This window comes from Buteo buteo, chromosome 6 (genome assembly GCF_964188355.1).
Source record: "Buteo buteo chromosome 6, bButBut1.hap1.1, whole genome shotgun sequence".
Lineage (NCBI taxonomy): Eukaryota > Metazoa > Chordata > Aves > Accipitriformes > Accipitridae > Buteo > Buteo buteo.
Window position 1 is genome coordinate 31,673,149 of NC_134176.1, and position 27,352 is coordinate 31,700,500.

General features: G+C 34.2%; 1 long non-coding RNA gene across 2 annotated transcripts in view; it reads right to left on the bottom strand.

Annotated features, from left to right (window-relative positions):
• Positions 1 to 27,352, bottom strand: part of LOC142032449 (uncharacterized) — a 37,665-nt gene that overhangs the window by 7,974 nt on the left and 2,339 nt on the right. Inside the window, exon 1 of one of the 2 annotated variants that reach the window (XR_012650829.1) lies at positions 22,710 to 22,767. The exons of the other annotated variant lie outside the window; for it this stretch is intronic. This is a non-coding gene — a long non-coding RNA (uncharacterized LOC142032449). Of the gene's footprint in view, positions 1 to 22,709; positions 22,768 to 27,352 lie in introns of those variants that run through there. 2 annotated transcript variants of the gene reach the window in all.

Genomic DNA, 27,352 nt, shown 5'->3' on the forward strand with positions numbered 1-27,352 from the left:
ACAGTTATTGTTTCTTTAGAAGTGGAAGGATTTTTGTGTATGTGTTTTGATTTGGTTCAAGGAGGTAAGAGTTAACTGCTGAAGTGAAGGAATGTGTGAAGTGGGCATAGTGCTGAAAGGTTGAAGTTTGGTTTCAAGCTTATCTGAAGGGTGAGGAGCAATTGAAGAGCGAATGTGCCAAGATCTAAGCAGATAGGGAAAATGCAGCCTCCCTCTTAGATTCCTTCCTTGCTTTCTGATGGTTGAACGTCAGCACTACCTATAGATTTTTGAAAGGTGAACCTGGAAAGAAGTCTACATTTAATTCTGTAGATAATCTTAAATTAAATATTTTCTAAACATAGAGAGTATATCCCAATCCATATATTTTTATAACATGACTTTAAATCATATGAAGTTATTCTTATTTGAGGATACTCCAAAAGAAACAGCATATTTTCTCAATTTATATTGGGGTTTTAGTTTTTGTTTCAAATTCATCAAATCATTTTGCATGTTTATAACTAATTCTATTCCAGAAAACATTATAAATACATATAAATATACTACTCATGCTGTGGAAATAATGCTAAGTATAAGCTCAGTGTTTTGATGAATCTAGGCCTAAGAACAGAAATGACTGTAAACACTCTGAAAACATCTTAAGAGGAAATGTTGTAGTGTATGAAGTGCAAAAACAACTAGCATGATATTCTTGGAATGCAATTATAGAGATAACATTATTGATCTGCTTATTAAATTCCAGAATGGAGAGCAAGATAATTAAATTGCAATTCTTGCTCTGCTTTCTCACTTGTTAGTTGAAGTTAGGCAACACTTTCATTCAGTAAGTCTGTCATGATTTAACCCCAGCTGGCAACTAAGCACCACGCAGCCACTCACTCACTCCCCTCGGGTGGGATGGAGGAGAGAATCAGAAGGGTAAAAGTGAGAAAACTCATGGGCTGAGATAAAGACAGTTCAATAGGCAAAGCAAAAGCCACACGCAAGCAAAGCAAAACAAGGAATCCATTCACCACTTCCCGTGGGCAGGCAGGTGTTCAGCCATCTCCAGGAAAGCAGGGCTCCAGCACGCTTAACGGTCACTTGGGAAGACAAACGCCATCACTCCGAACATCCCTCCCTTGCTTCTTCTCCCCCCAGCTTTATATACTGAACATGAAGTCACAAGGTCTGGAATACCCCTTGGGTCTGTTGGGGTCAGCTGTCCCGGCTGTGTCCCCTCCCAACTCCTTGTGCCCCCCCAGCCTGCTCGCTGGTGGGGTGGGGTGAGGAGCAGAAAAGGCCTCGGCTCTGGGTAAGCACTGCTCAGCAGGAACGAAAACATCCCTGTGTTATCAACACTGTTTCCGGCACAAATCCCAAACACAGCCCCATACTAGCTACTATGAAGAGAATTAACTCTACCCCAGCCAAAAACAGCACAAAGTCTTAACTACTATCAAACATATTTATTTTTTCACTTAAAATTTGTTATTATTTTTTATATTTACTCAGGTATCCCTGTACTGTATTTGTCTTTATGCTGATACACAATTACTTGGTCAACTCTCAGCTCATCACCACCACTGGGAAAGGATAGCAGTTGAATATATGCTGTAACCTTGTGGTTCCTGGTCCACTGCTTTAAGAGAAGAAATAAATTTCCATAAAGTGAGTTTTGAGTGCATCACCATTTGTGTGTATTACACCAAAATGAGATGGAGGTAGAGAAGTTCACTCATACTTGGCAGCACTAAATAATTCCTTACTCATTTAAAATAAGATTTCAGTGGTTTAGAGATTATTTTTTAAAACTCATAGGCCTAAGAACTATTATTTCTTATATTGTCTTTCTTTTATAAACTGGGCTTTCCTCCTAACTGTGATATTGCATATGTTTTAAAGCATATTTTTAAAACTTTTATCAAAAGGAAAAGTGAATAAATGTAGCTCTAGTAAGCAGCTGGCCAAAATTACTGTTACCAGATCCAATAAGCAACTGACTGATAGTGCTATTACCAGACAAACGGGTAAAGAACATATCCCTGGACTGTGAAGATATTGAGAATCTGATTGTAGCCTATACACTACTAAAGTTATATATTACTCATCTGTTAACAGTTAGCTGTATGTGCAGTTACATTTGTAAAAATCATGATCTTGTCTAGGTGATATGCGATGCTCTTTTCCACTTGCTGTAATAAGGACATAATCAATATGAAGGTCAGCTGAGAAGAATGCATAGCAAGGGGGATACCCCAGCCTTTCTATCTTAATTCAAAGTTCACATGTGTTTCCATGAAACTTTTAGTAAATACATAATATATTTCCAGATAGGAATTGGAGATAGTCCTCAGTATTTAATTACAAAATATGCGCCCATTACAGTCATTAGATATAGTCTTATAGAAATATACCATATATTTAGTACTTTAGACTTCAAGGTATGAAATCTTTTCTTTAATACAGACATACTGAAACAATGACTTGCATCAAAAGAAGGTGGGTTTTTTCCTAAATCCCCTCTCAAAACAGTAGATTTCCAATAACACCCAAATGTGGACTATAGTCATGGTAAAGCTATTCTGTTTACTAAAAATGAGATTTGCAATGGCATTGAGCACCTGCATCTCTTAGTAAAGACAGAGAGCCTCAGATATTCAACACCTCGATAGCATATTGTAATTTAGATAGATACAAAATGCAACACATTCCAGTAAACACAAGGCTGATTTGATTTCGTCTCTGTTCACTTTATTGATTTAGTTGGAATACTGCTGAGTTTACAGTGCTGCATACTAATTCCTGCCAGATTCTGCCTTCACTGCTCACACTGAGCATTATTTTACTCTCAGGGTAGTCCCATGGAGCTCAATGGGACACCACCATGTGAGGCAGAGCAGCAGAATATGGTTCTGGTAGCAGACAGTTGTATACTGTTTCTTATAGTAATCATACTTTACTGTTCTAAAAAAAAAAATAGGGAGAAAAAGAGGAGGTCTATGTAAATCCTTTATTTGCATTTCCACACACTGTAGAAACGTTTACACATTCAAGTTTTAATTTTGCAGTGATGAGTATTACCTGTTGGAACTGGTGAGAATTTTTCAAGGGCTTAAAGAATTATTACTATTTTAAGGGGAATATTTGCTTTTGCAAACAGGAATAATGTACATAGATATGTCTTTTCTGTGAGAGCCCCTTTTTCTTGGTGCTTTGAGTTTAAGCAAGTTTTCTAACAATATTACAAAATCAAAAAAATTCTTGAACTTCATGTTATATGCTGCTGAGAATAGATCCTGTGAGTCTTCCTTACTTCTTATGGAGTAACTACAGGGTGATATAGCGCACACTGAACTGCTGTTCTTGTGTCTTTTATAATATCAAACCAGATAGTAGCATGAGAGCGTCAACATAATTCTTATTAATTATACTTTCCTTGTTCTTCTGTGACTTTCATCATTATTTTTGTTGTTTTTTAATATAACTACCCTTGCACTTATGTCATAAAAAATTCTGCCTTTTTCTCTTTTTTAATATTTGTATTCAAGACAAACAACAGGAGGTTGAAATCAGGCCATTTAAAAGAAACATCTGCTGACATTTATTCATATGCTACATGTTCCACTTTCATCATTGAATGTAATGATAAACACACATTCCAGTCAATAATGGCAATTCCCAGCCAAGCTTTACAAATGGTCTCTTTAACACCTAAATTGACAGCTCGGGAGAATTTGAGATAGAAGCTAAATATGGTACATTTGGACACTATTTCCCTAAGCCTAGAATGACTGGAAGGCTTTAACAAGCACATACACTGTGGGTATATGGGTATAGCCTTGACTAATACAGGTAAATATCTCGTTAGACTTTTGTGTTTTGTAAAGAACTCCTGAGAAAAGAAATTTTTTTCGAGACATGACATTGTATTCTTCCTTGAAAAAGAAATCTAATTATATTTCCTTTATACAGGAGAACTAACCTTAATGGAAGCTGAAATTTGAAATAAGTTTGTTTTTTAAAAGAGAAATGTTTTGTCTGCTTTAGCTTATTATTTCTTATATCAAGCTTGCTAATTGCTATTGCATTAAAATAATTTCTATAAATTTGCTTTTAAAGCACTATTGTCAAGAGCTGGGAGGATTCCTTATTTAATTCATACGGTTTTGTGTAAGAATGTCTTAGGAGCTGCCATATTGCAAAACAGGGTCTCGTTTGAAAGCAGTGTTCCTCAGTTATGGGTAACCAAAGATGACAAGTATAAAACTATTAGAGGTTTCATGATAGGAACAAACAGAAAATGTCTCATCACTTTGTATGCATATAAATATATTATTCAATAATGATCTCTTTTTGCATTTCTATGTATATTCTTTTCCATTTTAGTTCAGATTGATTAACCTTCTTATAACTGAATCATAAACTGATTTTAAGTCAAGCAGAAAATCACAGCTTTTCCAAACTCCTTCATGTGTGAATAGTTTCTCCTTTCAAAACTCTTGTATAGTTCAAAACAGGTCATTCATTATTTAGCAAGAGGGGGGAAATTCTACACACTCTAAAATAATGAATGTAAAAATAATTATAGGATCACAAAGTTATCTTGTATAGCATAAAGAAAAGTGTTAGACAGAAGATAATGCTGTAACTCTTGGTTGAAAGAAATTACTTTTCTGAAATCCGTTCAGTTTTGTTTATCATGTTAGAATTGGTCCCATTTATCCTTATGAAGAACTGCAAATATTGAGGTCCATTCAGCAGTCTTTTGATCAACAGATAATTCCCTTGGAGTAGAGTAACAGGAGTCACTGTTGGCAAAAGTTACACACTTTTTGTCTGTCTATGGACTCAGCTCTGCAAATTTGTGGTCTTGGATGTAGGAGCCAGTTGACCTACCTTTACCCTAAATATATGTTCATAGCTACCATTATTTGTGTTTACATTTCCTTTACTTTTTACTAACACAAAATGATTAATTGAAGCCTAAAGCAATATTAACAGTCTATGCCTTTTAGCATGAAAATCAATGAATTCAGTATCTGATAGTGTTTGCAGCACTACAACATAAATACACAAAAAAATTCATGGACATGTTCAGTGCAAGGGTAATAATATGTCCTGGGATGAGTTTTCACAGGCCAGTGTAGAAAAACTGTTACAAATAAAGTATTAAAATCCCAATCATAATCTTTCTGTTGTTATTTAAGTGTCTTTAAATTATGCTAACGGACTGGAGGTTTGAGGATATTCTTCTTTTTGTTGAGATGTTGTTGTGCAAAATAAGTTTGTTATTTTTATTAATCTGAATTAATCTTTACCTTGAAACAAAACAAAATTACAATAGGACTTTTGACTTCTAAATTAATGGAATAGACAAATTCAGTAAAACTAGTTCAGTATCATTTAAATCTGCAGGACTGCATGTTGTATTGAAATACAAATCTGTATACCACTGCAAAACAAATCCAAACCTTGTACCAGTGACAGTAGTAGAAATAATGTGCTAATAATGTGTAAAAGTTAAATGATCTGCAAGTAGACCAGTAGGCAATCCATGCATGAATCCATTTAAAGCTGGAATCTTTGATAAAGTTTGGGAAGGAATACCAGCTATCAAACATAAAACTGTGTGCATTTGCTAAGTATTTCCTACCCAATTGCACATGGTGCAAAAGGCAACTGTAGCCACAGGTTTTGCAATCATCTAATTGTGGTTAGAAACAAGCTACAATATGGCCTATAAGAAGATGGATCCTTTTGATTCTGTTAAATGATTAAATTCTCCACTAACGTATCCAACCAAGTCATCTGGACTTTATATTTATGAGGAGTTACCCCCAGATACATCAGAACAAATTCCACATCTCATTGTTCTCTATTAGAAGATGGTTGCTGTTCCTTAGTTTTCTATATTAGCAATCATTTCTCTTCTTCACAAAATGTAGTATTAGTATATGTACCCCATTATCATGAATACTTAACTACTTATGTAACGATTGCTACAGTAAAGCAAGCAGTTCCAGAATCAGGATTCAGGCACCATCATTCTACAACAAAAAGATAAACTTTGACAGCACCCATTTCTCCATACATGGAGAAAAAGAGTAAAGACATAACAATAATATTTGTTTGTTTACTAAAAGGAACTAGGATTGTAATATAGTAACCATGAAAACCATAAATATTAGACACTGTATTACTGGAAATGCTGTCTTGCTTGCATAGGAATGGTCTAGACCACATGTACAGAGACAAAATCTTATTCATGTTGCAAGGAAGTCTTCTAAATCAAATTCAGAGATGACTTCTGAATGAGTAGTTTCTTTGTTGAAAGCTGATCTTTAACGATCTGTGGTAAAAACAGAATAAAAAAAAGAATCAAACAAGATTTCTAGAAAGACAGAAAACACTAACTGTTGGGCCTTTTCCTTGGTCCTCGCACTGTCAAAGTTAGAAGGTTTAAATCCAAATAAGTGTTTCCATGTTTTAAGGAAATCTTGAAACTTTGCTAGAAGCTTCCAACATCTGGCTTGTCATCGAGAATCCAAGAAAAAGGAGGTGATGGCCTTTCTAACTTAGAAAATGTCTGCTCTTTACATCATGTATCTTCCTCCAGAGCTTGTGAAAGCTCTGTGCTGATCAAACTGTGTGTTCTAGACTAGAATAGCTCAACTCTCTTCAGTTGAAAGATGTTCTGGTTAAAAACCAGGGACCATCTTTTAGTTCCCCAGTGTTCAAAACTGGTAAGCGAACCTTTATATAGAAGCAGCCCGATCATTTTGCAAAATCATAATTTTATTCTTATATTTAAAAAATATTTTATTTAGGCTCTGAAAACAATTGAGAACTGGCTGCTACTTTGCCAGCGTATGGCCGCTAACATACCCAGAAACAACAGGGGACTGTTTATTTGTGCATTTTGCTTGGTTTTTTCCAGTTATTTCAAGGACTTTCAGAAGTTCTCAGGACCACTACTGCCCACTTGGCTAAGATTGCTCTGATGTCAAGAAAATATTGAACATTAATGAACTGTCAATGAGCTCACAGCGCTACCTCTGCTGCACACAGAACACAGTGCTTGTGTGAGGGCAAGTGAGGGACAGAAATCTGCACAATTGTCACTGTTTATTCATTTCAGAGACTATTCTCCACATACAATTTTTCTTTTTAAACCCATTTCAATGGTAGATGACATAAACCTGCAGGTTAGCCAAAGCTGTAGTCATTTATGGGTGAGTTTCCTCTCTTCTGGCTTTTTTTTTAAGATAGAAAGGAAACATATGGACCCAAGTTTTTAAATGCTGTTATTAGGCCAATATATAAGCATGGTTGTAATTATGTGGGTTTTTCTCTGAAGAAAATCCCACAAACAAATACTAAAATTCAGGTAAATTAACTTTGATTACCATGTTAATAAAAATGCTTATATTAAACACATAAAGATTTCTCTGCCTTAATAACAAAAAAAAAAAAAAAGAAAGAACAAATTCTGCCAATGAATGTTTCATGACTTCTAAATGGATACATTTTCCAGTGTGCACTAGAAAGTTAATATGTTCTCAGAAGATTTCTTTAATTTAGTTGTTGCTAATTTATTCACACTAATACAGGAAAAAAATACTGCAAAATTTTTCATAACAAAAAACTGTGCATATCTCTGTGTTTTAGCTGGCATGTGGTTCTACACAGATGGTTTGGGGCTTTCTTTGCTGCAAAACAGATGGGCCTCCACTGTCCCTTACCAATCAAAAGAGAACTTGAAAATATAGGAATATCTTTACTTCCATTGTGTCCTGTAATTCAAGAAATTAAATGCCTAAATATATAAATATGACTTCCTGTGTAAAATGATGGAATATCATATGTTTAATTTAAACTATTTGTCTATATTTAATGTGAAAACTGTTGTGTGGTAGTGGTTTTCTTCCAAACAATAACTAAATATTACAAAAAGTATTGACTAGAATGAGAGCTATTGCTGTTAATCTTAGCTGTGTGATATTGTTGTATTTGTACTTTGCTGATACTGTTTAAATTTATTTTAGATGTGATACGATGTCATTCAAAATAATTACCAACTTAAGAGAGCAGCTTGTTGACAGATCATTCTTTATTATTTTGTTCACATACTGCACTGTATGACAGTAGCACAGACATTTATAGCGTGAATATCAACTAACTTTGTTTTGTTCTATCAGCATTTGCAATGGGAAGAAGAGTGTATTTAGGGCATTTTTTTCCTATTAACACACCATTTCCTGCCTCATTTTGGAGAACTGAGATGAGGCATCAAAAAATACTCCTGTAGCTATAATTAAAACTCCCAGAGGATAGAGAGGGAATTAGTCTGAGGGACTGATTCACCTTGAAATCCAAACACTGCCAGTGCCAGAGGAATATATTTACTGATCATAGTATTACAAATGATGCAGACCACGTCAGTTTGGGCCGGAGTCTTCAATACAGCTGCCACTTATCCCACAATTCCTGCCACCATTGCAGTGTTTATCAATTTGGGGCTAAATGTTCTGAGGAAATACTCATTGAAAAATGCTTTGTGATAAAACTTGTAATATGTTTCACATCATACCTCAAAACTTCCACAAAACTATACAAGGCTGCACATAGGCTCAGAAATCCTCTCACTTAGATGTGGCTGCAGTGGTCGGCTGAAATGCATAGAGACTATAATGTTAAAATATATTATATCAGTTTAATAAAATCCTATTCCCTTACATTTTAGCATATGGCCATACAATGCTTTTGAGCACATTGGACATTCACTTTTAATGATGTTATGTCATCTCAGTGATAGGCAGAGAAAAGTTCCTGAGTTATATACTTGGAAACATTCTTAGGTGACTTTTTTTTTTTTAAGTGAGCTTTCTTCCAGCTATAGAAAATGAAGATAGTCATTTCAGAGCATTACATTAAGGTAATATATCTATTATAATGGTCCATGAATTATAACAGCATACCATTTTTATGTGTGCCTTGAAAATTACAAACCTAGTGCCACTTAACTTCATTAATGATGTACATTTTTATGATCTAGTAGCCTTGTGTGGGAAGGAGTCACATCTTGCTGTGTCTAACTTAAAGGAAAAAGGGACAAGTCATCCAACTCATTTTAAAGTATGCTGATTTTGTTGAATGCATGGAACACTAAGAAACAGAACATCTTTTCTTTTCCTCTCCAATCTTCATTAATATTTATAGTTTAACTTTTATTTGGTACATATTGTGAAAAATATATTTTAACAGCAGACTTAGAGCTGGCTGCAATATACCATCTTCTCTTGTGTAGGTGCAGAAAAACTTCTAATTGCAGGTGATAGTTGTTCTTTTTATGTCAATCTGCTGGAGTTATTTTTTTAATTATCATTTAAAAGGGGAAAAGGAACAGATTAAATAGTCATATCACAATGTCAGAATAGCTCTTTGAGATCCTATACATATTAACATTTTTTAAGCAATTGTACCCATGAAGCTATAAAAATTCATTTGGTCATGCCAGGCATTCAGATTCAGGAATGATGTACTCCAGTTCATGGCTGAGGGTAAGAGATATTTTGATACAGAGGAAATGCGAATTGCTGTGGATCTTACAGTCCACCCTTCAAGTGAACTCTACAGTGACACTGAGAATAGTCTTGATACTCTTTCCATAGCGTTTCTGAATACAAACATTGTATTCAGGATGAATGTAGTAGACTACATGAATGGAAAAGAACTGTAGAGTGGGACAAGCAGGAAGGATGAGGATCTCATAGTCAGCATCCCTACATCCCTACAGTTGTAAGCCAGCAAGGTTATTATACATGTAGTACGGCGTGCGTCAGTCTTGGATGGGACTTTATCATTCTTCAGCAACTTTTTCTGATGACTAGAGGAAGACCATTGATGGCTACCAAAAGGAATTTGTCTAGTCTTCCTTGCAGAAAAGCTAATCAAGAACAGGGATTTGAGGAAGGCTGGGGTCAAAGGCCACGTGGCTTGTGGAAATTTGGGGGATAAAGAAAAGGAACTGCCTTTTCTTGTCAACTCATTAGGTAAAAGCAACATATAGTCCATTTAACCTGTCCTACTTTTTAATATACATATGCAAATAATCCCCTTGATACTAATTAGGAATGGTTTCATTCCTCATAAGTAGATTTTTTTAAAGAAGTAGAAATGCTTAAACTGTGCTCACTGAATATGCAGTAATCAAATTCATGAAAGTCTTCATGTGGTACACAACGGTATTAATTATATACAAGTGAGCGGAACACAGCTGAACTACTGACTCTTTTTTAGGACTCGCCTTGACATTTGGGGTTTGATGCTTTTTAGGCTAAAATTGTTTGGCTCAGTTCATAAGTTATAAAGGTACAATATTTTTTTCTCTAAATCACAGCAAGAAATGAAGAAATGTACTGAATATTTTAGAAAATAAGTAGAATTACTATAATTTTTTATACCAACCTTTAGGAATATATTTCAAATTACAAATGGCAGGGAAATTTCATATAAAAAAATTCAAATACAATTAAAGCAATTATAATTTTCCCCCATTTGTACTTTATTTGCCTTTCATAAAACCTTGTAAAGAAACATTTTGTCAACTAATAATTTAAAAAATTTGACTTGTGATTCAAAGTGTTAAAACAAAGGATGTTTCTTCAGCGCATGTAACACAAGAGGTTTTTGCAGCAGTTTCAGAACTCTTTCTTGGTAAGAAACCTTATCTAATCCTGTTTCATCCTTTAAAACTGCCTACACACTAATCTCAAGGGACAAATTTAATACTTTGCAACAAAGGGAATATAGCCCTTTCAGCTTGAATAGAGGAATTGTTAGGACACCACGTGAGGTATGAATAACATTATAATGCTGCCTTTTACTTGGCAAAGGAAAAAAAGTCTTCTCTTGCAACGAAAAGATTAGACCTTCTTCCTTGGGTTAAATTTTTTGACCCGTGCTATATCCCAAGACACCTATTTTACTGTTGTATTTGGGTCCTCTACCTCTTGTGAAGTAAACACTGAGCAAATATAAGTAAACAGTTTGTTTTAACTGAAGATAGAAAGGCACTATTTAATTGAGTTTTGATGATAGATGTGCTCCAAATGGTGCAAACATCTTTGACATGGTAAAATAATATTGTCTTATGGCATGTGTAACACTACATAAAGAATATTAGTTTAGCGCTTTCTGAGTTTACAGTGTTTAAGTGAGAAATTACAAAAGAAAGCCAAATGATCTAATGTGGAGAAGAACAAATAAAATTGGATAACTTAGTTCTTTAGTAATAAGGATAAATAGTAATTTTCCTTATCAATTTTAAGACTAGCATTTGAATTTGTACTCAAATAACCTTTTTCTTATCTTATTTTCACATCTTAGAGTTGTGTATAGTTATTTCTTTTTATAATCTTGTCCAATATGTTGTTTCTACATTTTAGATTGCTCCATCTTTTTCAAAAAATACATATTTGTGAGCTTATAAGATATATTTGCTAAAGATAAGGTTTTTCTTATCATGATGTAGATATAATTTAACATTCTCTCTAATTTAACATTCTCTCTAATTTAAGGTACGTATTCTCTTCAGACACTATATAGAGTTTGTACCTAATATGCTGTATTAATTGTAAATATATTATTGCAGTTATACTTGGTTATGATAAAACATAGGATAATGTAGTAAATAGAGCTATAAACTATTTTTTTTCCCACATGCAATACTCTAGCAATGGAGTTTTGGAGAAATAGCAATGGGATTGCCAACTGGGTCTGTCTCTTTGCTATACTGAAATAATAATTAGTCCTCTCTTCTTGTTTCCTCATGTCAAGAAAGAATTCCATGAACTAATATGTAGTCAATGGCAAATGTTATTTGTTGCTGGTGAAAAGATAGGATATTAAACTCTGAGATCACATGTAACTGGACTTAAAAATAAAGCTAATATTCTCTTCCCATTTGCCATAACATTGGATTTTTTTATCTCTTATTATTGAAGCAATGGAACAATTTCCTTAAAAGCAATTTGAAATCAAATGCCAGTCCTAAACTCATCATTAAGGGTATCCGGTTCCTACAGGTTTCACCTGGATGGTCTGGATTGTCTTGCCACCATGTTGCCAAAACAAATTGTATTTTTCCAGTTCTTTTGATTCAGTTTACGTTTAAAAGCAGAAGAAAAACTTCAAGATTATTATTTTTTTCTTTACATTGCATTGCAGTAAATTAAAACCTGTGGATATACGTAAAAATCTTTCTTATTGGTTGCATTTAAACAAATAGTTTCCATAAGACAGAATGTCCTGCTCAGAATTTATCTCACTGTCTTCAATGCTTCATGTAGACATGAGCTGCAAACCCACTCTTGCTGGGATGTATAACAATGAACAAGACACTTAAACTCTTTGTATCCTAATGTTTCCCATTAAAGACACTCATTTTGTACCCAAGGATAAGAAGCCCTACATAAACACAATGTTGTTTTCTTTAAAACAGAACATGAACTCTGGTGGTACTGGGTGTTCTGTTTGCTTATATATCTTAAGCACTGCCTTCTCTATAAAGATTCATCTGTTTTCTGTTTAAGACAACTTATTCTTGACTGGGCCAAGCAATTGGGAAGCCAGCCTGGTTTCACTTCTTTTAAAGATAAAAGGTCCAGTAAAAATGAACAGGTCTGATTATTTCCTGCCTTGTTGCTTGTGGAGATGTCATATTCCTATAGAGTGTATAAAAAATGCTACCATTCTGATTTGTTGCATTTTGTACATACTTTATCCTTACCTAGTAGATTTTTTAAAACAAAAACAGAACCACGGTTGTTACAGATAGAGTAATATGGTCTTATTTATTTCAAAGCAATTATGTGCATACTAAGCCATGTTAAAAGTGTACTCAGCTTAATTAACCAAAAAAGAGGGAAACACACAAGTACTAACTACAGTCTTTTGTACCAGCAAGTGCAAAATACCCTACCATATCAGATTCAAGCCCTAGAAGTCCCAGTCTAAAGCTGGGGAACTACACCTCACTACAGCAATTTCCAGCCTATGGTGACAGGAGAATATTACTAAAACTTAAACACATTAAATTGTCTCTATTTTCAATGTAAATCACCTATATATCTGCACTTCCCATAAAAAAAGGGTAATGTTTAAGACTTTCCACTGTTAATTGAGGTGCTTCTTGCTACTAAATAAAGGGATTTTAAATGTAAAGTGGTAGTCTCCTTTATTTTGCTGATTACTGTTAGTAACATTGAGTATTCCAAAATTTTTGTCACAGAATAGTGCAAAGCCTACACGTAAAATGAATGGTCATCACAGTTTTCTTTGTACTTACACAGCTGCATGGACAGCAGTTACAATATTTCTGTCATGATTTTCAAAAACAGACCAAAGCTGAGGTGTTTGCTAAAGATTTGTCTCTTCTCTAGAAGTTTACAGACTATCTCACACCAAATTATATGTGAAAGGACTGAGTCCCTTTATATAGCACTGTTACTTTTTTCTGGGAGATGATTGTAAGTTATTCTCTGTCAAATATGTTCATAAAGCATTCTTATGTTGTGAATCTTGGTGACACTAAAGAAAGTGAATTTGGTTAAATTGGGATTACCAAGAGCTGGTGGGCAGTCTACATGACTGGAATGTTATAATCACAGATGTCCAGATGGATTAGAAAAAGGTCTCTAAAGATGTCGCTTTATATTAGACACCATCCACAGACAACAGTTTCGATTAATAACGTATATATGTATTCAGGCTTATTCCACAAAGCTGGGATAAATTATGAGGGAGGCTGACTTGAAGGAAAATAACTTTGGCTAATATTTATTATTTGTGCTGACAAATCTATGTTGGTTTATGAATTATCAATAAGAAAGCAAATGGAAAATAAATGGAAGTAAATGCAATTAATGTAAATTATAAGTCAAAAGGTGAAAAAATGTATGAAAGCAGCTGAAGGTATGGAAGATTCCATACCCAATATGGCTTCCTTCAATATGAGGATTAAACAAATACTAGTAAAAAAATAAACTATAGTAATACTACAAACATACTACTAGATATTGCTGATTAAAATAGTAAGACCACAGAAAATATTTAAATTAATATTTCTAATGTTTGGAAAGAAACTAGCTGACATTTTTTTCATAAAGCAATGATGGAGTATTTCTAGTCTGCTGTGTTAGAAATTCACACAAGCAAAAACCTTCAAGGGATAGTATTTGTTTATCAGTATATACAAGTGATTTCCATCATCTGAGCACATAGCCTCTTACTAAAGGTTACTTTTGACAGAATGGAAATTCAGGAACTGTAGGACTGTTACAACAGTGTGGCAAGAAGGAGAAGTGAAGCAACCCAGACTATAATAGACCACTAACATTTTAATATAAAGAAAGCTGGTGAAAAAGTTCATAGCAAATTCAGTTGTCAAAGAATTAAGATATAATAATTCCAGTCAGCATGAGTCTACAGAAAATACATGTTTTCAGATAAAAGTAATTTTATTTTTTGATGCGATTTCAAGTTTCATTGTTAGCAGTAATTGTATAAACATAAGAGACTCCAGATTTGGTTAGACATTAACGAACTGGCCAGCTGACAGATTCAAAAAATGGACGTCAATGGAAAATAATTGTCAAATGGAGCATTTCTAGTGTGCTTCCCTGGGGACTGGAACAAGTCCCCGATCTTTTCATCAGAGATATTTAAGTAATATATCACCTCAATAAAATTTCCAGGTGAAACAAAACTTGGTAGAGTGATAAATAAAGTCAGAGTAATTTGATCCTTTTAGAAAGAAATATAAGGCAGAAAGGGACCACCATGGTCCTCTTCTCTGAACTTTAATGTAGATACTAGCTGCTTTCTCTGAATCTACGTATTTGAACCAAAAGTCTCTCTCAAAAATATCCAAGCATGTGTATGAAAATGCTCCAAATAATCCACTGCACTGCAAAACCCACTGCTATCCTGAGCAAATTGTTCCAGTAGTTACTTATTCTAATTATTTAAATAATTATATCTAAAAAATAATGGGTCCTTTATCTTGAGTCTGAATTTGCCTGGCTTCAGCATGCAACTATGGTCTTGCAGTTATGGTAATGCAGTTTTCAGTGAGCTGACCAGACCTGGGGGTACTTGTCTCTCCCTTTAGCATTAGACAGTTCGGGTTATTACTTTCCTACATCGCATAACCTCATGTTAGATGGAATGAGTCTGGGCCTACCTCTCAGGCCCAAAGTTTACCTGAGAGACTCAGAGTAAGTAATTATCATGGTTAGAAATGTGGTAGCTCAGTCAAGTTTCTACCGAGATGAGAAAAGACCTGCCCTTTAGTACGATAAGGACAGCAGAACTTTTCCGAGCACATACTGCTGATCCATGCTGATCTACTTTGGAAAATGACAGTATGTTTCATGCATCTAATTGGCTTTGCTTCATTTTCTGTGCAGAGATACCAGAAATGAAAGCACACGTAAATATGCCTGTGCAAATAACAATAGAAATCAGAAGGTGGCATGAAGAACTATGATCAAACAAACAAAACCCATTAAAGAACAGATAGAGAACTCATAAGGTTCTGCTTCACGGGAAGCAGATTCCATTCTTTGAAATGTTCGGGGAGATATTGTTAGGCTAGCTAGGGGCACTTGTTTGGTAATTAAGTTTCTAAGCATTAGTTGGTCTTGTTTGATAAGGATGATTTTTCACATTAAAAACTGATTTAGAGAGATTGAGGATTTTCAACTGTTACTAATTTTTGAATGAAAGCAAGAGTATTTAGGTGTTTTCCAGATGGATCAAAATAAAATCAATTGAAACCAAATGTTGAAGAGTATTCACTAGTCACCTGCAAAGAAAAGTGCTGCATTTATGTCTATAACTCTTACTATTTCTCATTAGTTTCCATCCTCAACCGCCCCAGCAAATGTTATTGGAGAATCTCTGGAGCCCATCAGACATGCAGTTAGTATGGATTTCACAAGAAGCTGAGCTCTAAATGCACATGCTTTCACTACTAGGCGAAAGGAGCTAAGTACAAAAGAAGAGACATTCCATTCTGGCACGTGCTGTCTATGCTTAGGTTCTTGACCAAAACAAAAGATTTATTTTAATCTTTTTGAGAGTTGCAATATCTCAGCTTTCTTAAATGTCATTATGGTTTAAAACTCATCAAGGGAACATTCAGCATCTCAGAGAAAGTTGCAGCTCAGCACATGGCTAAGAACTTTGAATATAAACTAATTTTTATACAGCATTCAAATAATATAATGTCGTGGTTAAACCAAGACATATAAAAACAAAGATAATCTGACTTTATAAGCATGCAGACTCTCTTTGTAGAACCAGACCTGGCACAAACAACTTTTACATTACTCTTCTATTCTTTATTATCTGCATAGTCACAAAATCTATAGCCCAAGATCCCTGTTTCTTGTATGAAAATAATTTAAATAAGATTATTCAATTAGGTATAAATTAGCCGCCAACATTTTAATAAAAGATAAACCATTGGATGGTAGAAAACTGAATAGGCACCTGAATCTATAGTTTATTGAAGTAACAAGCCGGCTTCTTCTATGATTACAAAGCGGAATGATGCAGTTCAGTTTTCTTCAATATCTAATTCACTCAAGATGAGAAATTGAGAGGTAAAGAAATTTATGAAAGGCTGAGATCTATGTATTCTAAAATCTTTAAAGAAAAGCTCTCAATTAATTTCACTAACCATGAATAATTCTTATTTTGTTAAATAAACCAGTTCAGAAAATTCTCAAGGCAAGAAGTAAGCAATTGCCTATGATAGGAGACTGTCGGGGAACACAATGGTGACTACTTTGCTTACTTAGCTTTTACTAGGAGGCTGTTTGTTTACACACAAATGATGCTTTCCTGAATAGTTTTCTTATTTATCCAACACAGCTAATAGTTTTGCTTAAGCAACAAATTTTACCTTTCTAATTTTTGCATTGAACAGTTTTCAAATTTTTGTACAAAATTAACTTCACTCAAATCCAGACTAAAAGATAATCACTAAGTTAGTCACTTTTCTAAGAAATAATGTAAAAATTAAGAACTTGAATAAATATATGTAGGGCAATCTTTAATTTACACAATTAAATTGTGCATTTTCTCTTCTAGCAATAAGAAATACCATATCCAATTACAATACCACATTCTGGTTACATTACAAATTACAAAGAATTTATAAAGAACAAAGTTTAACCAATAAATTCAAGCCAGTTTAGCCTGGAAAAAATCATTACAAGAACAGCAACAAAGAAGATTAAAAGGTATTTTAAATTATTAATTCAAACGTATTTGTATTTCCTTCAGATCTTTAGAAATATTTTTATTAAGAAGTGAGGGATTTATAAAGCCTTATATGAGATTTTTAAAGTCACCAATTATTTACTAAATTAAAATAGTAATTGTCTGATTATCAGGTGCACTGGTACAAGACAAGTTATAGCAGACTAGTTAAACTAAAATAGTAGCAAAAGGGTAAATGAAAGGCAAATGAATCTTTGCTTGTGTTCTCAGTCAGCTCTGCTTATTTTGTAATACAAGTTTCTACTATTTTTTCCTGTTGTCAGCACTGAAGAGAACATGTAGCCACAGAAAAAGAAGTTGAATTCTGTTCCAGCTTGCACTTCATCAGCAAAATTGTTTACTAACGTCCTATTTCTCAAAGAAGATTTGTATCTTCATAGGGATCCATAAGGCAGATGTCCTTGCAAACTCTGAATGTGTATCTTAGGGGTAGTATCTTTATTTTCTATTGCTATGCATGCTGCTACCAGACTTTGATTTCAAAAGCAGAATTTACAATTCTGACTTTTCAAACAGGAGACAAAAATGAACAGATTTAATCTTGAAAACATGAAGACATAATATGAAACTTCCCAATAAGAGTTATAGGTAGCTGTTTTCCAGGGTGGGACTAAGTGATGGCATTTTAAAGTTTGCATAGCACCCGTAATATATCAGTCTGTCCAAGCACCTCCTCCAAAGCAGATAACCCTTCTTCTGTTTTTTCCACCTCTACTCCACCTGCAAAAACCTGCATCCCTTTCATCAACAACTAGACTTTTATCTTCACAAATGACCTGAATGTCCTTGTAGCAAAATGGAGCTTTAGGAAGCTTGTAAAAGAAAAAGAAAATCCTGCTGGGTTATAAGGTTGGTTATTCCCTGTCAAGCCTGAGTGGATTCCGTAGAGAATACAAATCAAACCTCCAAATGAAAGTGATGGACTGAAGGATCTGGGGCTTCCCTGCAATCTGCAGTACTTATGAACCTTGTTTATTTTGCAAATCTGAACTTTACAGTTGTTGTCTAGTGGAAATACCCATTAGCTACTTTGTGTGCAGCTAATGTCAGGAAAACTGTCAATTCCTTAATGAAAAAATAGAAGAATAACTCCTTGAAATAGAACTGTTTCAACTTTTTATATAAGACATCTCAGAACTGAACCCTAACATTTTTCCTGTGAAAATTCACTGCTAGTGTATAACCATTCTACATTTAAACTCCACAGTTGATTATGAGGAAATATACTCAGCTGTTTTAAAACTTCTGGCTTGAGTAAATTATTAGTCTATACAATTACTTTGCTTAGTGTAGTCACTTCAAGGAAAATTAAATTGTCAGTTCAATATTTGAAATCTAATAAATAACATATTTTCCTACTATATATTTAAAAGCAAGCAACATTGTATCTCCAAGCATTTGTAAAATGCATCAAACAGAAATTTCCTCATAAGAAGGATATTTCATAATCAGGAATGCAATAATATGTATATCACAAATGAATTGCTTACTCCTCTGCTTTTATATAAATTACTTGAAAATTGTGGTTTAGAACTTTTTTTGGCAATTTTTAAATAAACAAGGTGGGAAATTGTTCCCCTGAGGCTTCATTAAGGCTTCATAAATGCTTACAACAATTAGGATAGATCAAATGAATATATTTACATTGCTTCATTCAGTGGTTCATCATGCTTTACTATATAAACAATGAAATACAATTAATAAATTGTTAGATTATTTTACTTGTCTTATTTGAAAATGTTTCAGCATATTTTAACATTTTTTGAAATAGCAAAATAGTCTAATGTATAACATTAATAAGCGGTGATAGACTTTACTATAAATATTGCCTCTGTTGCCAAGTAAAGTTAGATACAAAGCAGAACATTGCAAACATCCGTTCACTCATTCTATTGGTAATGAAAACATGGATCTTTTGTATTATTATTTATGTAAGTTTTTGCTGTGGCTACATGTTCTTTTAAAATACCTATAAAGCAACATTAAAATAGTAATGGCCCCGTCTGGAGTGTGTTTTTTTAATGCCAGCAGATTGTTGGTGCTAGGGTTTTTCCAACATTTTTAGAGCTGCTAAAGTACACCCCTAAAGCTTCACTACACTGTTATTTTACAGGTAGAAATTCTTAGTAAATGAAAGGTAAGCTGAAGTGTTGACCAGGCTGAAATGGCATCTAAAATTGCTCTCTATCCAGTGACTCACTCAGAATCTTTTGATACAAATGGAAATTCTCTCACTGATGTCAGCTTTCATTTAATTACACTTATTAATGTGGCAGTTTCTCCAAACAGAAGGATTGATTGAAAGTATTGTGAAAGTAAGCTCAGGTGCTCCATTTCTATAGTGAGGCCTACAACCATTTGGTGAAAGCGTAGCACCAGTGAGATTTGTGTGAATCTCATCCCAGTATGTCAGCTTTAGACATGTTTCACTGGTTTAAATCTCTCAGAGCAGATGCATAAGTAACAAGCTCATTGATCTTATTAAGTATGGTGTAGGCTCCAGTTTATAAAACGGAGCTGCAGGTACAAAGGAAATTTATGGTCAGATTGTAGCACCTCTGCAATACAAATACCTTTACTATATGAGATTTGAACAGGAATTTCAGGAATACAGCTTTGGAATTAAATATCTAAATTCTTTTAATGTGTGCCACTAAAGGGAATTCATCATGAAAGAGAAAGTGTACATCTGTGAATTTAAAAAAAATGGGTGTAACAAAATGGTTAACCATAAGACAGCAACCAGGCTTTCTCTGCTTGTTCTCACTGCATTTCATTCATAGTGACTGTTGGCAGCACGCAGTGTGTGGGGTTTATATATGTATTTATAGATATATACATATTGCTTATATAGGAAGCATAGACACTTGAAAATAATTTCATTTCCTCAAATCATTCTACAGAGGCCAGCTTGTCCCCTTTAAAGCTGCAGCTCTTGAACCAGAGACATCAGAACTGGGTATGTCTCCAGATTTGTCCAAAGGTGCCTTATAAAAAAAGAGAGTGTAGTTTTCTAAGCAACTCAATTAAATTGAAAAAAATATCCTTCTGTTCTAGCATTATCCAGACAATGCTACAAAGCTTACTGAGTTGGTCAAATTTGAAGCTCTGAGTCTAACACAACTCACTGTTTTAGAAGTAAAGCTCTTTGGCTCACATTAGTTTTGCAACTCGTGTTATCATAATATTATAAGAAATTGTAATAATATAAGAAAAAGAAGAATTGTTCTGAGCAGTTTAAGCCTTCTTAAGAACTGGATTATGAATGATTAAAATCAGAAGATTAAGTTGACTATTGAACATCTAAACTTCTCACACATCCTCATTTTAGATACTTCTGTGTCTGATGAACTAGACTGACAACTGAATGACACAAAAATCCAATTTAAGTGTCAGTCAATGCAATGCAATTAATTTAGTGTTAAGACGGAACATTAGTATATTTTGTAGTAGAAGTTAGAACATTTTTGTAGCATCATGACACTTACTACATCTATCTCAATAACTACCACAGCTTTTATAAAGACAAATTCATGTTTAAAACCAAAACAAATCTGCAAACTGAAAAATGAATAGGTCTTTTTATACTAAATTGTCACCAACCAGATTGGATATTGGTGAAAAGAAAAAAAAACTTTCCAGCAGTTTCTGTGAACTAGGAGGATCTATATACATCTAAAACTATGTGTCTGATTCTGGCCACAGAAACTGGAGGCAATCAGGAACAGTTCATATTTGACATAGAACCTGTGAAAATGAGATCAGAGCTGAACCCTGGTGATTTCAAGATGACTGAGGATGACTTGTCATTTATAGTACCACAGCTGCATTTTGACAGAAATAAAAAATAAACCAAACTATAGCAGATACTTTAAGTGGAATAACCAAGGTGGTGGTGGGGAACAAATATGTTGTCTCCTGTTCCTTCTTTGTCACAGACTCCAACTACAAATACCAGCCCATGAGATGTTAGACAATGCATAAGAAAAATATTGAACAGATGGACTAACAATGGCACCTACCAGCATACAGAAAACTCTAGCTAGAATACAGGTGTTCATGCTTAAACTTGCCAGGTAGTCAGCAAACATTTGGGGGAGGGAGTAATCATGCTGAACAGAGGAAGGGGAGAGGAAGAATGATCATCTTCAGTGCTTCTCCCTTAGACTTCAGCCTCTGTAAATTAGCATGACAGATGTATGATCTGGGAATTTTTCCAGACTAATTTTTAAGAAATTAAAGCATTCAGCACTGGTTACACTAGGAATGTTTTGGTTTTACTTTTTTTTTTTTTCTTCTTTTGGTCTGTCACAATGCCACGAACACTTACAGATCCATTCTGATCCCACCCTTGATTACTAGGTAACTTGGACAATTAAACCTGGTTACCAGGACTCGAAGAGCAAAACCTATTTTTCTGATTTTTGTTCCACAAAGACCAAAATCTATTCCACAAGAAAGTGTTCAGATTGATATGTACAAATTAAAAATGTATAGGTGCAGATCTACCACCGAAATCTGGTGAAAGGGGACATGGCTGATTCAAGTGTTTGAGTGCAGCTCAGGGCCAGAGCATAATTTTAGATGTTTTGCTAATGCACTCTAAGAAGCTGATATCCATGCACCCAAACAATTATAATCATAGAAAGAAACATACCCCCCACACTTTTATGTGAAGAGGACCACCACTAACAGATTTGGGTGAGCAGGTCACATGGCAGCACTGTTGATGCAGGTACTTAATCATCTTTAAGCCTCTAAAGAAAACTCCTTCATGCCATTTTTATTTGTACTACAGCAAACTTGGAAGTATCAAAAGAGATCAGAGTTCTGTTGCATTAGATGTTGTAAAGAATGGATGTCAAAGTCTAAATAGTCAACGAATATAAACAGTAATTATTTGCATTATAATGTTGTCTATAGACCACAACCTTCAGGTGCCACAGAAACAGAGCAGAGACATGACCCTAGTTCAAAATAGATTGCAAACTAAGTGAAAGAATACAGTTAGCAAGCAAATGCAACAAACGAGAAACATTATCACTGTTTTCCTGATGACAAACTAAGCTATGAAAAAATTAATAGCTACATCTATATTGTTAAGGCTTTGAACAATTATTTTGCATAACTCCTTGAAGAAATAGGCTCACAAAACTGTATACCTGCAAGCGTGTGTTCCTGAGTAAAATGCCCCAGCTTCCTAAATACAAATTGGTGGGAGTATGCACAACTAAAGTTCTGAAACTGCAAAGTGGTTAGAGCTGAAGTCTCAAAAAGATTTTCAAAGCAGGCTTTTTCCCATCTGTTTTACCTATAGGATTTAATTCATTTAATCAAATCAAGTCTCATGTGAAGGAATGGAAATAACTCACCATATACTTGGGAATCTTTTCACCTATTGTAGCTGCCTGAAAGGTAGAAATCTAATCTAACCAGCACTCTAGGCTCCCTGTGTAGTTAAGAGAGAGATACAAATATTTCAGAGGGTGAGTCATCCGTCTTAAAATAGGATGATTGACATTGTAGAATTGCTTTTCCTTCTCCTTTAATTACAGAGGGAACCCTGACCAGCTCAGAATAGATACATACCCTTACATTGAGTAATATTAGGTGAGATGAATAAGAAGACAATTTCATTACATGGCAATAATGAAGGCATGAGTGGAACACTATTTGCAGGGGGTTTTTATAAATTTATTGAAGGAAAAAATTCAGGCAGCAGGTTGAGATACAGAAGCATTCTCCATCCAGATGTAAGCTGCTATATCTGGTTTATTTATCCAAAAGCAGATTAAAAAGGGATTTGTTAAGAGTATAGGAATATGTAAAATGAAAAAAAATAGGTGATTTGTTACTCTAACAAAACAAAATCCAACCTGATTCAGTGTATGAAAAATGAAGAACTAGACAAGACATAAATTCCACACTGGATGTGACAACACAACTGGAACAAAGCACTTCTTTATAACTTTAAATTAAATAAAGATGGGATAAATTTTTGAAGAGTATGCAATAATCCGAATAGGTTATTTCAGACAAAATGATTGTAGGCGTCTCATCTAGCTTTAAAATCTCTTCCATCCTGGAGACCTGCCTAACTGCAAAATCTTGAATGACAGATATCTTCAGATGTCTCAAACTATAACATGATTAACAGGGAAATGGTCTTTGTTACACAGGAGATCTGACATGCAGGAAACTTATCCGAACTACTGAGGCATGTGAATTCTCCCAGCAGTAGATGCTTCCCTCTTAAGTCCTGAATCCTTGCTGCTTCTGGAAAAAGCAAACATCTACTTTTTTTCCTAAATTGTTTTCTAGAGTATAATCTTTGCAATAGAGTTTTAATGGTGACTGAGAGTCTCTGAGCTCATTCCCCAGTCAAACCCATCTATTTTGAAACCATGCCAGTTTGAGAGGAACGATGCCATGCTCTTCTCACAGTGCCATAGGGACTCATAGAAAGAATTGATTTAAACATGTATTTCCATTTTAAAGGAGTGTTCAAGAAATACTCTAATTTTAACTGATCTTTGCATTGAGCCTCTTCTTCCAAATTTGTCAGTGGTTTTCAGTAGAACTAGATTTTCTCTATTTTATTTTTGTCACCTTTCAAAAATTCTGTGCATTTATTTCCCATTGAGTTGGTTTGTTGTGTATACAGGTTTTGATACCTTATAAGTTTCTATTAAACATTTGGCGTTTATGGAAAATGATATATTTTTAATCGCTGTATAGATATTGGGGTCTAGTCATCTCTCACACTGGACACAAGACTGTTAGAAGTCAGCTATGTTCCACAGTCAATACAATAAAAAGTTTTATAAGTAGAATAATTATCTCCTTCCTCCTTCCTGTTCCTCAAATGTTTATTACATAGCTACATTTCACACTATAGATACGTTTCAAGAAGCCTATGAGAAAGGCTTAAGACAGCTCAGTTTCAAACTGTCCTGATTATTCCTTTTTAAATTAAAGCATAGATTCTAATGTGTTGTTTATTTTTTTGTTTTGTTTTGGTGGGTTTTTTTGTTTCTTTTTTTAACACAGCTATTGCTGTAATGACACTGGGAAAATATGTCTGTTTATTGTAGACCAAATAGTTTCCTTAAAACATTCTAAACACATGCAAAAGTTCATGATGCATAATGATTTGAGTATTTCTTTTAGGTAGGTGTTCTGTATTTCAGAGGATCCATATGTGCTACAAACAGTGAACAATCAGAAACACTCACTGATCATGATATGATTTTTTTTTGGCAGCCTCTTTCTGTTGCTCTGACAGAATCGTAGTGATGCATTAGTCATTTGCATAGAAAAGATCTTGGTCCATGACAGTCATTTATTGGTGGTGCCATCTGCACTTTTTGTGAGTAGATTCTAAGATAAAAAAGTATATTTGGTTCATTGGTACTTTAAAGATTTGGATGCAGTCCTAGTCCTTTTCAGCTAACGCTGAAAAAATAAATAAAGAGCGTAACTTGCTTTCTTATTATGAACTAAAGCTTAAGAATTAATTAGAAGGACTGAAATAAAAATTCAGCTGAACCATAAAATAGCTCACCAAGACCCCTGGGTTTTTCACTTTATCTCAAGGCACTCAGATTGCTGTAATATACATTTCCACATGTATTTTCAAAATGCCCATCATTCTTCCTTGAGCTATTTACATGAATTGTCTTGTGCAAAACCCCAGCCATAACAGCAGTAAAACTACAGTTCCTTCTCCTTGAGGTCTTCTTATTTGTATGATCATTTTGTACACATTTCAGGACAAATCTAGTACTCAATAAGAAAATATTCTTCTTCTGACTGCGGGTGTCTGCAAATGGAAAGAACCATACTCAATTCGATTACTGGTAGAAACAACTTCCATAACTGAGTATTCTTCTCTGTGACTGCTCTGATCCTATTAAGTGCACTCTAAAGGATGTAAATTTAAGAAGCATCATCTGTTGCTGTTGCCATGATAAGACTCATGGAGTTTGCAGATCATTGAATTAATTAGGTTCAGGCTCATGCAGGGCTTTTTAGATTAGTGAGCATGTACTGAATCCAGAACTAGAGCAAAAAAAATCTCACACGTTCAGGCTGATTTACAGAAATACTTACAAACCTTTGTGCTTCATGAAAAACAGACCATTGGAGATCCAACCTTAACAGAACACCTTATCTCAGAATAAACTACATTGTTCCTATTGCCAGATACAAACTTGAGGATTCCCTGATGTTCGGATATTTAAATGAAGAATGGAAAGTGAAATTTTGGCTGCAGTGAAAAACAAAAGAACTCTCCTTGACCTAATTGGATTGGGATTTCTAGCATGGATTTTAAAGCAAGGCATCTTCAATGTTCTGAAAATGTGAAAAAAATTAAGCACCATTCTCTAACAGTAATTGATATGCGGCATCAAGGCATATAGGAATTCCTACTCAACAAAATTTATGCTATGGTCATAGAGTGAAACAATAACTCTTGAGAGTTAGTAAGCAGAGATGAAGGAGTATTGTTTCCACTCAGATTCATCCAGACAACCGTGTTTCTTCTGTTTCCATTAGGTTTTCAGATGCACTGTACACAGTGATTGCTAAAATAATTTTTTATTACACCTCAGCCAAGGTGTAGCATTCATGACTGAAACTCATACCCAAATTCCAAAAGACTTCAGTCTTATCTATTCTTCCCATCTGACAAAGGAACTCTTTCTATGCTCTTAGCAATCCCATCTTCAGTTTTAGGGATAATATTATGAATCTACTGAAAGTACAAGTTTCTTGCACTGCAAAATAGGAAAAGTTTGCCTGAGATATGATAGGCAAATGACAAGACATCTAAGAATTTAGTTCAATGTTTCAAAATATTTCTGACAAGTGTTTAAGAGCTTATTGCATAATTCTTTGTCATTTTATTTTAAAAAACTAATTTCAAGCTACATGTATTTTTGTTTCAAAGCATTAGAATATGAAAATTTGATGAATATTTAATCAATAAATTAAATTATATAAATTCCAAAATAAAAAAATATTTTCCTGAATATTTAAGAAAGTATTTTGTACCCCAGTTTAGGGATTACTTATTTTTAATCACTCCATTAATATGGGGTGGGAAAGCTAAATTAGATAGATGGCTACTTCTAGCCTATGTTCACTGAGGAAAACAGTCATTTAATTCTGATTTTTCTTGATTTTGTATGTATTTCAAATAAAAGTTTTGAAAGGCTATACTGAACAGTAATACATTTTAAAACAACTATTCCCTCAATGGTAAATAACTAAGGCAAAATACGATTCCTTCTTCCAAATGCCTACAGATTTTAAACTACAGAGAAGTATTAAGAACCATGATAGCTGCACTCCATTTCTGCCAGTTACTTGGTTTTTTAAAAAAATTACTTAACAAGTAATTTTCATTTTTCCTTTGCAGGACTCTGTTTAATCATCCACACCATAACTATAATATACATGTGGAAAGTATATGCTTCAGTTAGTGTTATAAATTTAATGAATACTTCTAGAATATTCTGGGATCCTAAGAAGGAGGGCCTCATGTAAGTATAGAATATGAGTAGATGTCTTGCTTTCTTCTGCAAACAACAATGCTTAATTGCTCTTCCAAATATGCCTCTCCAAGGGAACGCAAGACACGTTTGAGGAACACAAGGGAGACCTTCTATTGTGGAATGCTCTAACAGGCTCTAAGCAAAGGGGTAATAATGGCTGAATTCACTTGAGAGAGGAGGGCAAAGTAATACAGAAAAAATGACAGAATGCCATTCCATCACATCCTTCCCTTTTGTCTGAGGCAGAACTACAGGAACTAGCAGCAACAAGGGGTCTTAGATAGTAACAAACCAGTATCAGAATGTTCCAATTTATTAGATTACGCATTACCCATTAGGATATCTTTAACCTGCACAAATTTTGCAGCTGCATTGAAAAAGAATCAAACTTTTAAATGAAAACTATATCATGATTTTGAAATATATCTATAATTTTATTTAATTTTGGGGGGAAA